Source organism: Lissotriton vulgaris, chromosome 2_1 (genome assembly GCF_964263255.1).
Source record: "Lissotriton vulgaris chromosome 2_1, aLisVul1.2, whole genome shotgun sequence".
Classification (NCBI taxonomy): Eukaryota; Metazoa; Chordata; class Amphibia; order Caudata; family Salamandridae; genus Lissotriton; species Lissotriton vulgaris.
Window position 1 is genome coordinate 2,026,941,768 of NC_141687.1, and position 12,165 is coordinate 2,026,953,932.

General features: G+C 46.6%; 1 protein-coding gene across 1 annotated transcript in view; it reads right to left on the reverse strand.

Annotated features, from left to right (window-relative positions):
* LOC147733678 (transient receptor potential cation channel subfamily M member 7-like) overlaps positions 1–12,165 on the reverse strand; it is a 1,990,815-nt gene that overhangs the window by 1,324,232 nt on the left and 654,418 nt on the right. The gene's annotated exons all lie outside the window — the stretch shown is intronic.

Genomic DNA, 12,165 nt, shown 5'->3' on the forward strand with positions numbered 1-12,165 from the left:
CAAAAGGTAATCTGACCGAGGGCCGCAGCAGATAGTTGAGGCCCGCAGGCACATCAGCGCGAACTGCAAGAGTGTCAAAGATAAGCAGCACGGCCTCCTTGAAGGCTTCGACCTCCTGCAGTGTCGCCAGTGGACCAGAGAACTCAGAATGCATAAGGATCAACTACAGAATGTTGGGATAAGGTCAAAGCCTGCTTCGCTTTCTTATGTTTCCAGTTGGACTCTGAATTTCCAGAGGACTTCGACCACCGAAGAAACCTCAGGAGCAATAACAGCTAAGCACCCTTGAATCCCTTGACTGCTTCTTGTGTTTCCAAAAGACACACAGATCATGGACGGAATTCAGAGCAAATCAAACATTCACAACCAGCCAAGAGATCTGGGTTAAATCCATAATTCTTTGGCTCACCATGCCACACCAGTTTAGACCCAGTCATATATAAATCAGTCTTGAACCTGTGCCTCATGGGAACAAGCCAGGTCATCCCTGGACCGGAAATAAGCATCCTGGGAACGGTTTCGGGTTATCACCCTTCATCAGCCAGGCTAGCTTGAATTTAGTGGCACAGTGAGCCCAGGACCCACGTCTGGGCATACCCGGCACACTTAGGGCGAGAAACAAAAGACACACAGATGGATGGAATGCAGAGCAAATGAAACATTCACCCCCAGTCAAGAGATCTTGCGTTTGGCAAGGAAAAGCTTTGCAGTCACAGATTACCTTAGGTTGCTTGAGGGCGTACTCAACCAGGTTAACGGACTTAGGGCTGGTGCTGGGACGCTGGGCCATAGTGATGCATCTGCCACAGGGCCCCCCCACTGTCAATGGTAGGCTGAGGTTAGCAGGACGACGAAAGCTGAAGGCAACGCCCTTCAAGCAGAAGACTACACACACATCCCATAGCGGACTTATGGAATGGCCTCAATGAAACCCTCTGTGGCCCGCAAGATGAGACTGCACTTTTTATGGGTGTGTGGGATAGTAACACAGACGGTACCCCTCCCTGGGCTGTGTGTTCAGGATGACAGCCAGACCTGCATACAGAAGAAGCTGCCGGGAGGATGGGTTCGATGGGGACAGAAACCCTCTCACTAACCTGCGACATCTTCAACACCACAGTAAGGCCAGACACTCAACTGACATGTTGTTCCTCTTTTCACTGCTCCAGATTGCGCTTGACTATGTATTGCCATTACCTCTGCTAACCCCTTATGAGATTGAATCCTACTGTGCTTCGAGGTGCGAAGTGGGTTTACTTGTTAAAGTACATTATCCTTGTATATAATAAAGTTATTCAAGATTAAAAAATAATTTAAAAAAATTAAAAAGTGAGGGCGTACTCATCGCACTACTTTGAATTGTGCACTGAACCCACATACCAAAGACACACCTCTTGCTGGTCCGTAATCGACTGTTTTCTGAGGTAACAGCATGGTTTGAAACCTGTAGATTTAGAAGAGGGCATCATTCCGTAGCACACTGGATTTAATTTTAGAAGTAATCAGAAGAAGGACGAACAAAGGAGTGCAATTCTGGATCTATGTTGAAAAAGGTGCAGGCAGAAAGGAAATGACGTCGGGAAGCAAGGATGTGGTTTAAATGTGGCTCTGCTTCGTCCTTTCTGGGTGAAAAGAAGCTAGGGCGGAATGGCATGCAGATACCTAGCAGTACGAGCCAGCACTGCTTTGTAAAGTCTCAAGGTCCAGTCGGCAGCTTGAGAAATATTTTAAAGGTGAGGAATCTGCAGTTAGAAGTTTCCATCTGAATTTTTTTTACCACGAGACATGCGGGACCACAAAATCGTAGAACATTTGTTATTATTAATGGAATTGCTCTCCATTGTTGGCTTTCTAATGTAAGCCTGTTTGCAAGAAGAAACATTTTGCAAAATGTCCTCTGAAATACAAGATCGCATTGCTCCCCTCAAATTCAGTGTTTTGCTAATAACCACTATTCATTAACTGAGAATCTAAGGAACATTACAAAAATGCATATGTTCCGTTTGTACATTTTTTTCATTCATAAGATTTTACCATATGAATGGACGCGTGTTGGGATACAATGAAAAACTAAGCTGCAGCTCAGTCGTTGGCACTGTAAAGAAATAAAATAATAATAATACTTACCTTTGTTTCCCACTACACGTATCAACAGAAAGACGAGAAATTGAAAGTACCGCTTCACTGGCAAACTCTGTGAAGTTGCTCTAATGTGTTTGGGTATGAATAAAACCAATCTTGCCACTTTGGGACCACTGTCTTGCTTTATTTAGTTATTTTTCGTATTTTTACCCTTTTTTTTCTCCGCACCGAGGCTGCACTTTAGAATATGAAAACGTGAGAAAAGGACATTTCCAACAAAAGCGTTTCTTTCTCTTTCAGATCTATTTCACAGGGGATCGAAGGAAGAAAATTAGAGAAAAGAGAGGGTTAGAGCCATTTCTGGAAGTCCCGCTTTCATTCAACGAGTGAGGTGGAGCGAGACTGAGAAAGAGAGGGAAGAAAAGGAAGAAAGAGGGGGACAGCTGACAGCGGCACAGCAGGTTAAGTGGACACTGTCCTAGTCAGGGCAGAAGGTGGAAGTGCCTCTTCCTGGCCAGACTTGCCCAGGCACGGCCTGCGTGCCGACCAGATCGCGAGTACAGTGGCGTAATGAAACTTGAGGGGGGCCCCCTGCAAAGTACATGGAGGGCCCCCCAAGCTCGGGACCCATTCAGAAACGCTCAGGCCAGGGGCCAACCACTCATGCACAATGCTGGAGTGGGCCCTCTGGAGCTTGCCCCTCTGCACCGCTGGGTGCGCAGGGGCTATTGCTAGGTTACTGGTGAGAGGATAGGTGAATGAGTGAGTCTGGTAGCTCAGTGGACTAATGCATCAAATGTAGGGGCTTGTGTTTGACCTCACAGTCATATATTCAACTCCCGGTGGGTCCAGTCAGACTCATCCTTCGGGGGTGGATAAAGTGAATACCATTGAGTTGGGTAACAATAAACATCTGTTATTCAACGCCAAAATACCCTTCTGCATGAACATGTGCTTTACAAATACATATGTTATGTGAGAGGATAAGTAAGTGAGAGGATAGATACATGGCTGGAAGAAAGGATGACAGATTAAAGGGACATTTTAGAGGATGGATGGCAGAGTAAATGGAAATCTGAGGAAGGGTGAAAATATGGTAGAGTAAATGAAAGTCTTAGAGGATAAGTTTGATTTGATTTGATTTGGATTTATATAGCGCGAAATTGCTGCCCAGAGGCGTCCAAGCGCTGAGAATACCAGATCCGACAGAGGGGGAAGGCACGGGAGAAGGGTGAGGTTAGACTGAATGGAACAGGAAGGTTTTCAGTTGTTTGCGGAACGTCGTAAGGTTAGAGTTGGATCTTAAATGCGGTGGAAGGGTGTTCCAGGCCCTCGCCGCATTGTAGGAAAATGACCTACCTCCAGCTCTGGATCTCCTTACTCTTGGGGTGACTGCTAGGAAAGACTGATCTGATCTTAGGTTCCTGTTGGGCCTGTAGTGATGGATTAGGTCCTGTGTGATCTTGGGGCCAGAGTTCCAAAAAGACTGGTGGGCTATGCATAAGGCCTTGAACAGCACCCTTTGGCGCACAGGTAGCCAGTGGAGAGAGACCAACCCGGATCTGACTGACTGTCTGCGAGGGATGTCAAGTAGCAGACGTGCAGCACAGTTTTGCGCTATCTGCAGCCTCCTCAGAGTGGATTCTGGGGCTCCGAGATAGAGGACGTTATTAAAATCAAGGCGGGATTGAATCAGGCCTTGTATCGCTGCTTACTTGGCTTCCATAGGAAGAAGGGGGAAATTTTTCTTAAGCATCTTCATGATGCCAAAGCAGGTGGCCGAGAGTTTGGTGGATTGTACATCGAAAGAGAGTGATCTATCCATCCATATTCCCAAACTTTTAATACTGTTTTTGGGGGTAGGTGGAGGGCCCATACTGGGTGGCCAAAGGGTGGTCGGGAGGCTGGAGATCGAGTTGCCGAGGACCATAAGCTCGGTCTTGTCTCCGTTTAGTTTCAAGGATGATAAGGACATCCAGGATTTTACCTCTTCTAGACACTCTCTGAGTCCGCTCTGTACAGGTAGATTGGTCTCCTGTGTAAGGGAGACCACTAGCTGCGTGTCGTCCGCGTAGGAAATGATCTTAATCCCGAACGGACGGACATCAGCCAGTGGCCTCATGTACAGATTGAAAAGAGCCGGGCTCAGAGAGGATCCCTGGGGGACGCCACAATTCAGGGGAATGCTGGTGGAAACTGAATCACCCTCAAACACCTGGAAAGATCTATCCTCCAGGAAAGACCGGAACCAAGACCAAGCTCTGCCCCTGATCCCAACCTGGGCCATACGGTCCAGCAAGGGGACATGGCTGACCGTATCGAAGGCCGCGCTGAGATCAAGGAGGATCACTGCCACTGGTCCTCCCTGATCTAGGATTTTCCTTGCCTCCTCGGTGACCATGAGGAGGGCGGTCTCGGTCCCATGTTTGGGTCTAAAGCCGGTTTGGGTGGGGTCCAGAAGAAGGTGTGATTCTAGAAAGTTGGTGAGTTGGAGATTTATGTATTTCTCCAGGACCTTGCTCGCCCAGGGGAGCAGGGATATTGGGCGGTAGTTGCTCATATCCGTAGGGTCCAGGCTGGGCTTTTTCAGCAGGGCCTTCACCATGGCCTGCTTCCAGACTGTGGGAACTATGCCCTTAGAGATGGAAGTATTTAGCACTTCCCTTAGTATGGGTAGGGTGGTTTGGGCGGCTGTCATTATTATCTCCGGGGGGGCAGGATCGTTGGGGGAACCGGATTTGACCTTGCGTGCCAAGGACTCCAGAAGGGCAAGTTCCAGTGGAGGAAAGTGACACAGCGTGGGTGATTGAGAATTACACGCTGGCTCAACAGGATGTGGAGGCGTAATTGTCGGAGGGGAGTTGGTCCGGGGGAAGGCCGAGTAGATGGAACTAATTTTCTGATGGAAAAATTCTGCGAATTTGTTGCAGTGGGAAACGGGCTTGTCCACTAATGGACTGGGGGGGAGTTTAGTGAGTATATTTATGATTTTGAAAATTTCCTTCGGCTTTGATTTGGCAAGGACAATTTTCTCCGAGAAGTAGGCGGCCTGGGCTTCCTTTATCAGGTTTTTGTAGTTACTAATAGCTTCTCGGTAGCGGGTTTTATCTGCCACTGAGTAGTCAATTCGCCAGCGTCTTTCGAGTTGCCTACAGCACCGTTTTTTCTCTCTCAGATAAGTAAAATGCCCAATGGATGGAATGGTGAACGAATGAAAGTTGGATGAAATAATGAACGGATGACAGAATATAAAGGTGACATGATTGATAGCAGAAGGTGGATGGGAGGGTGAAAGGATGAATGAATAGATGCTTGGATGAAAGAGCCAGAGGAGCACTTTTAGGGTGTTTTGGACTCACTTGCTGCACTTGCTTGGTGCCATCAGAGCATTGGTTCGAAGTGGCAGGATATTTAAATGTTCTGGCTACTCCGTTACACACAGGCATGTCTCTTAGTCTGCATTCACCCAGCCCCTCCTCTTTCCATGCATTCAGACAGTTGTGCCTCTCGCCCTGCCTTCACACAGTCACACACTCCCATGAACTCACATGACTCACCCTCTACTGAAACGAGCACGCCTCCCACTTTGCACTTGTGTGGGCACACCACCCACCCAGTTCTCACACAGGCTCACCACTCACCCCCCCACACACACACACACACACACACTGACATCACTCACTCTCTGCTCACATAGGCACCCCTCTCGCCCTGCACTCACATGGGAATTTATTTTCAAAGTTTTATACAGTGCTGGCTTGACCCAGAGGTATCAGAGCGCTTCACATGAGGATCAGTGAGTTAAAGGTTCCATAATTACATACACAAGTATAGACATAGGAGAAAAGATTGGAGAATATATAGGAGAAAGATAGGAAAAATATATTGTACAAAGTTTGACATGGATTAGGCCGTTAAAACATAATTCAAATCATTTTATATATCTAGAAGTAGTCAACTATGCACCCCATCTAATGAGCTGCAGTTAATCTTGGTGAGAAGAGGCTGTGCTGGAATATTTCCATCCTCAAAAGTACACTAGCTGGCTCCAGATTCCATCAACGCTCATATGTTCCTCCCTCACATTGCTCAGCAATTATATCCCACGGACAGCCATAGCAATGAAAGATACAGGTTGGATCCTTTGTTTTCCACCATAGGGTTCATGCTAGCTGGCTTCTCCCGGGCAATTAGTCATCCACCCAGCGGTCCAATTGCCCTTCTATCCACTATCCAACCACCCATCCAATGAATCCATTTAATCATCCAGCAACCTACCCTGCTCCATCTGTCCACACGTACATTCAGCCACCCACCCAATACCCATCCACCATCCCATATCATCCCTCCATGCACAAATCCACCCACCTCGCCAAAATACATCCTTTCACTCAATATCCATCCATTCATCCATCCAACCATCTAACCAACCTTCCGCCCACCCGCTCCCAACTGCATGTCCAAATGTGACATCTGAGTTCTTAAAACAAATGTAAAAAATCAGCATAATAGCAAAAAAGACCGGTAGAAACTAGTTTTCCCACAACTTGAACTAAGATCACCACATGGCGATCGCCTCGGCCGCCGTAGGAAGAGGTGAAAGTCTCGCTGCGGTTCCAGAGTCAGGTTGGAAGCACAGCTTGCACTGCTTGGAACACATGTTTGCGGCTGTGGCAGAGAGGCCAGGGATTGAATGTGCACCGAGTCCAAGTGAGGCTTTAGAGAGAGCAGAAAGGACCCTCGTTGCCTGGGAGGGTGCATGTCGTCACCTAGCACTCTGAGTCCAGCACAGCTTGTGAACCACATGCAGGCACGTTACAACTCACTCTGTTCGCTCACTCTTCCCACCCCACTACCACCATCCATTGTCCATTGGTAGTGTCCGCAGTATCAGTAACTGTGCCACACCTTTCTGGGTGTTGAAAGAGCATCAGGAGCTGAACCCACAGAGCTGTGTTTACCGCTACTCACTCACAGAGGCACACCCCTCTCCTTGTGCACTCACATGGGAACATCCTCCCCTGTGCACTCACCAAGGTTTATCCCTCATTGTGCATTTTGCACCGTGTTCTGCCACTGAAATTGAATTGCTCATCTAAGTGGCGAGGCGGACGTGTAGAGATAATGTTTAACCCAAGCCTGTGAGGACAACTTTAAAATATTCAGGCCCCAGCAGCTGCCAGAGGCCTAACAAAACGTGAGAGTTTGTTACGCCCCTGCGTGAGTAATGAGAAATGTTTTGAGCACATGACCAGTATTATATAGCATAACGAAACCCACTCTGACTTTTTAGAGCACAGGAAATGCTATCAATAAAAATATTTTGTTATTTTTAGGAAAATAGCTGATATGGATAACGTTTTCTACTCCAAGCATCAACAGAAAGACGAGAAAACTAAAGTAGATCTTCAGTGGCAAACTCTGTAAGGTGGCGTTAATGCGTACAGCGCCTTGCTGGAGTTAAGCCGGCTGGTGACTAGAGCGGAGTTACTGCTTTCCTGGTGTTGACAGGGAGCCAGCTATCCTTCAGAGAATGCTTAGGTCTGTAAGCAGGCGAAGGAGACTGCATTGATTAGGCACTTCATGGTGAGTTTGCGGTCCAGGGCGATGGCAAGGTTGCGGGTCGGGTCTGCCGTTGTGGATCCGAGTTCAGCGTGTGGGGGGAGGAGGACAACCTCTGGAATGGCTCCAAGTGTCATTCCACGGGAAGGTGTTCCCAAAAATCAGCACATTCCGTCTCATTTGTGCTGAGCTTCAGGGCAGTTGGTCTTCATCCATCTTAAGATGCTCGAACTACGCTGTCACACAGACTATCCTTGGAAAACCCTTAAAACTCAGTCATGTGGATCGGATGGGTCTTTATGAGGTTGGAGAATTCATTTTAAACTCAGTTCCTCCAAAACTGGGATGATGACCTCTGGACAATGTATACACTACAGATCTACAAGCATTTGGCCCAAGGAACTAGAGATCAATATCAAAGGAAGCAGGAAATCTTAAAGTGAACACTGGCTTCAACGTTTCTCTGATTGCCAAAGTGAATCAAGTATCTATACAATGGGAACTCAGTAAGGCATATTCCCACCATGTAGGATGCCCACAGAAACTAAAGCCCATTCTTATTTTTTTTTATGTAGAGGGTAGATTATCAAAACAACTTGTAGCTAGAGCCACCCCTCTTCCCAAATTGGAAAAGATGCAAAACAATGTAGCAAGACAGGGCCTAATTATTTGTCCTTAAAAAAAACCTCATCAGCTCTCCATACATTTTAGTTGCAACCCTATAGCCAGGCGATATACCTTCAAAGTACTCTTCATCGCCTATAGAGCCAGCCAAGTAAAAGGCATCTTATTTTTCCAAGTTAATTTCCTACAATACTCCTAGAACAGAAGACAATGTTCAAGACCTACCCTAAAAGGTGTTACTCATAAGGGAACACACTAATGTCAGGTTGGCATTTTCCCCCACATCCCAGCACTTAATAAAACTGAAATGCAAAGTGCTCACTGTGAGTTCCAACTGATCATTCAATATATTTTAAGTGTTGCATGTCGCTCATGGGTTAAGTATATCATGTGCTGACTCTCGGCAAGTGTTGCGACAGAAAAGCCACCTGCATAGTTGAGGACTTCCACTGCTGCCGAGTGCCCCATTCTAATGGATATCTGGATTTTTGGTAAAGAGTAAACAAGGATCCTGCATGCCCATCATGACTAGGCCGCACATGATAATGCTTTCTAGTTAGACCAGAAGGGGCGCACCAAGCGCGGCCCTCATAGCAGTAGAGGGCTACTGCCCTTACCTGGAGTTAAGTGACACAAGATTGGTGGTGACAGCACTCCTATTTTGTGTTTAGTAGTGATCAATAGTGTGAACAGGCCTTTTCACCTTTGTCATGGGGTTGTACCAATTGCCCCACTCATGTAAAGCTCTGCTGCAGTGTACTTAACTCACCCTTGGCCTACATGGTGATTAGGTGTAGCGCTGGACAGAGTGTGATACTTGTGTGTGCATGCTGCAATGTATGTGTGCCTGTGTGTGGTACATACCATGGAGGCCTGGGGTTTCCATTTTGGAGGCTCAGGGCTTGAAAAGGCTAGTGAATGTGAGGACTGTAATCCCAATACAGTTGATGAGGATTGCGGATAGTCCTTAGGGTAGGGTGGAAACAAACACACACAAGAGGAACCTGGGTACAAATCAAAGGTCTCCTTGATTCCAGGAAGAGTTACTGGTCAGTGAGGTCTGAGCTCATTATCTAGAAGATATGGTGAGTTGGCTAATTTTGGCACATAGGACCAGGGATTCTTGACAGAGGAGATGGTTTAGACCTTTGAACCTTTGTGTGGCATATTTTTGTGGAGGAGGAGACTCAGGTGTGATCCCGGTCACTCTCTTGGCCTGTCATGTGGGTCAATCAGAATTGCAGCCACTCCTGGTGTGGCAGGCTGTTCATTTGACAAAGGACAGGTCAGAGGAGAGAACTCTTGGAAGGAGTCGACACTCACAACTTGAATTTCAAAGGACCAGACACTAAATCATATCTGTACCTAAATTTGGACTATAAAAGGTGGGAGCCTGAGTTCCACGGGTTTACAAGAACATAAACGGAGGCTATGCGGCAGTAATTGCACATCCAATATTTTCAATTATTAGGGATATAGTTTAATAAACAAACATTTCTTTTTTTTCTTTTTAATTCTTTTTTAATGACCGTGGATTAGTACAGACATTATTCCGTGACTTGATACAGAAACACACACCCCTACCTTGATCCATGTGCAATCACTATTATACTTGCGAGCTATAATCTCTTGATTCCCTCTTTTTTACCTTGGATATTTACCGATTAGTGGGGGGAGGGAGTACACACAAATATTCCCTCTGTAAACGTTCCATTTGTCCCATATTAGTGACCATTTCTTGAGGCATCCAGGAGATTCGAACACTGTCTTTTCCATTAACATGCACCAGTCCATGTCCTTCTTCCACGCCTTGATCGTTGGTGCATCTTGTGTCCCTCATGCTCTTGCACAGTTAGGTTTAGCTACCACCATTCCCAACACTAGCCATGTTTCTTCTTTACTACTCAGGTCCGTAGATTTCCAAATATTTAAAAGAGATCTACCAGTCTCTGGTTCTCTGGTTCCGTTTTTGTTCCAAGTCCTTCTCCATACATTGGAGCACTTCCGCCCAGTATTTCCTAATACATTTACACTCCCAAATTATATGAATGAATGTGCCTTCCTGGTGACATTGCCTTCTGCACTTGGAGTCTTCCCTGTATCCCATTTTCACAAATGTAAGTTTTATCAGCCCAAAACCTGAGGAGATTACAACTTCTTTAGGGAAGGCTAGGGCTTCCTGCCAGTCTTCATCATCCAAGTCTGGTAAATCATTTGCCCAGTTCTTGCGGAGCTGCAAAAGGGTGTCAGGTGTGTAGATACCTAAACCTCTCAGTGTTTGCTAGCTAAAAATTCGTGCTGTAGCTGTTCAAAGGGGATTAAATCTCCCCTCCTCCACATGTCCCCCCACCCGGGAGATTCCTATTATATCCCAGCGGTCAAAACCCTTAGTATTTCCCAATGTTCCAAATTGCTTCAAGTCCCATATGGAGAAGGGCTATGTGATCTTTCATGCCCATCCCAGACTTTTGTTGACTGTGTGCCAGACCTGGACCGAGAGCTCAGTTTGGCCTGCTAACTGTAGTTTTGCTGGTTTTGAATAGAGTACTCTGGTATAGCTCCGCTCGGGCAGGAGCCACTTGTCCATTCTATATCCCTGTTCCATCATACCACCCCCTTACTAACCTTTGGACTGCTATGCGTGGCGGCTTTCTGCCCCAAAGGAGCTCTCTTTGTTCGCTTTTGATGGCTTTAAACTTGGTAGCTGGGACTTTGCTTGGCGAGTTGTGTAAGACATATAGAAACCGTGGCAGGCAATTATTTTGAATAGTGCTTATAATTGGGTCGCTACAGATCCACGACGCCAATGGCTCGAGCGTCAATGCAAAGAGCAACGGAGACAAGGGACAACCCGTTCTCATCCCTCTTTTGAGAGCGAATATTGGGGATTTCTTATTATTCACTACTACATGTGCAACAAACATTTTCCATGTAACATAGAGGTGCTGTTGTGTTACTGTACACTCTGCCACATGCGGTGTCTAAACCTGCCTAGGACCACGTCCTTGGCGGAAACTTTCTAAAAATAAGTACAGAAGCAGACACAAGAAGTCCATTTAGCTGCAGTTTTTAAAAGAATCAATCAATACTTCAAAGTCCAAAATATTGCTTTTTGCTGTGTATTATTTATTCCTGTTGTTCATTCTCAAAGTATCCGGTGTGTTCAGACGTGACAAGAAAGCAAATGCAGCCGAGACACGTTTTGTCTGATGGTCGTTTTCAAGACTGAGTGCACAAAATAGTCTCCCTGAACTTGTATGACAATGGCCAGAGAAGTAGAAAAAGTCTCAAATGAAGTCTCCTCTTGGTCTGGGGAACAGAAGGGGCTGTCTCAGCAAAATTAGTTCACAACCTCAGAGCTGCAGGCTCCAGAGGCAGTTAAAGCCTCAAAATTGGTTTGTCACAATGTAGAAAGAACTCTTGATGGGTGCATAACTACAGGTACACATTGCGAAAACAAGGATGTCTGACATTGAAGCAGGCCATCTGGAGACTGATAAGGCCCGACCAGTCATCGGGAAAAGACAGCAAGAGGTCACAGACCAAGAGCAATATGAGATAGGTGCCCACAGAGACGTGCACCTTGTTCCTTCCGCAGCGGAATATTTGCAAGTATTTAGCACGTAGGACTGCTGAAGCGGACTGTAAAGGCCAAACTTAAACTGTCACGTGAGGACTATTGTCGGCTGCATCTGAAAGTCACCTCCAGCATCCAGTATCGAATTGGGAATAACCAGCCTCACTAGACGGGACCGAGGGGGCGTGGCTAGCGCCCGAGGAAGATGGCGGCACTCCCGTGACTCGCCTGAGGTGACTGGGCTTTCAAAGGGATTTTCCAGCACCACCCGAGTCCTGAAGGTCAGCATGCTGCATAAATGAAAGTCGGAATGTAAACTC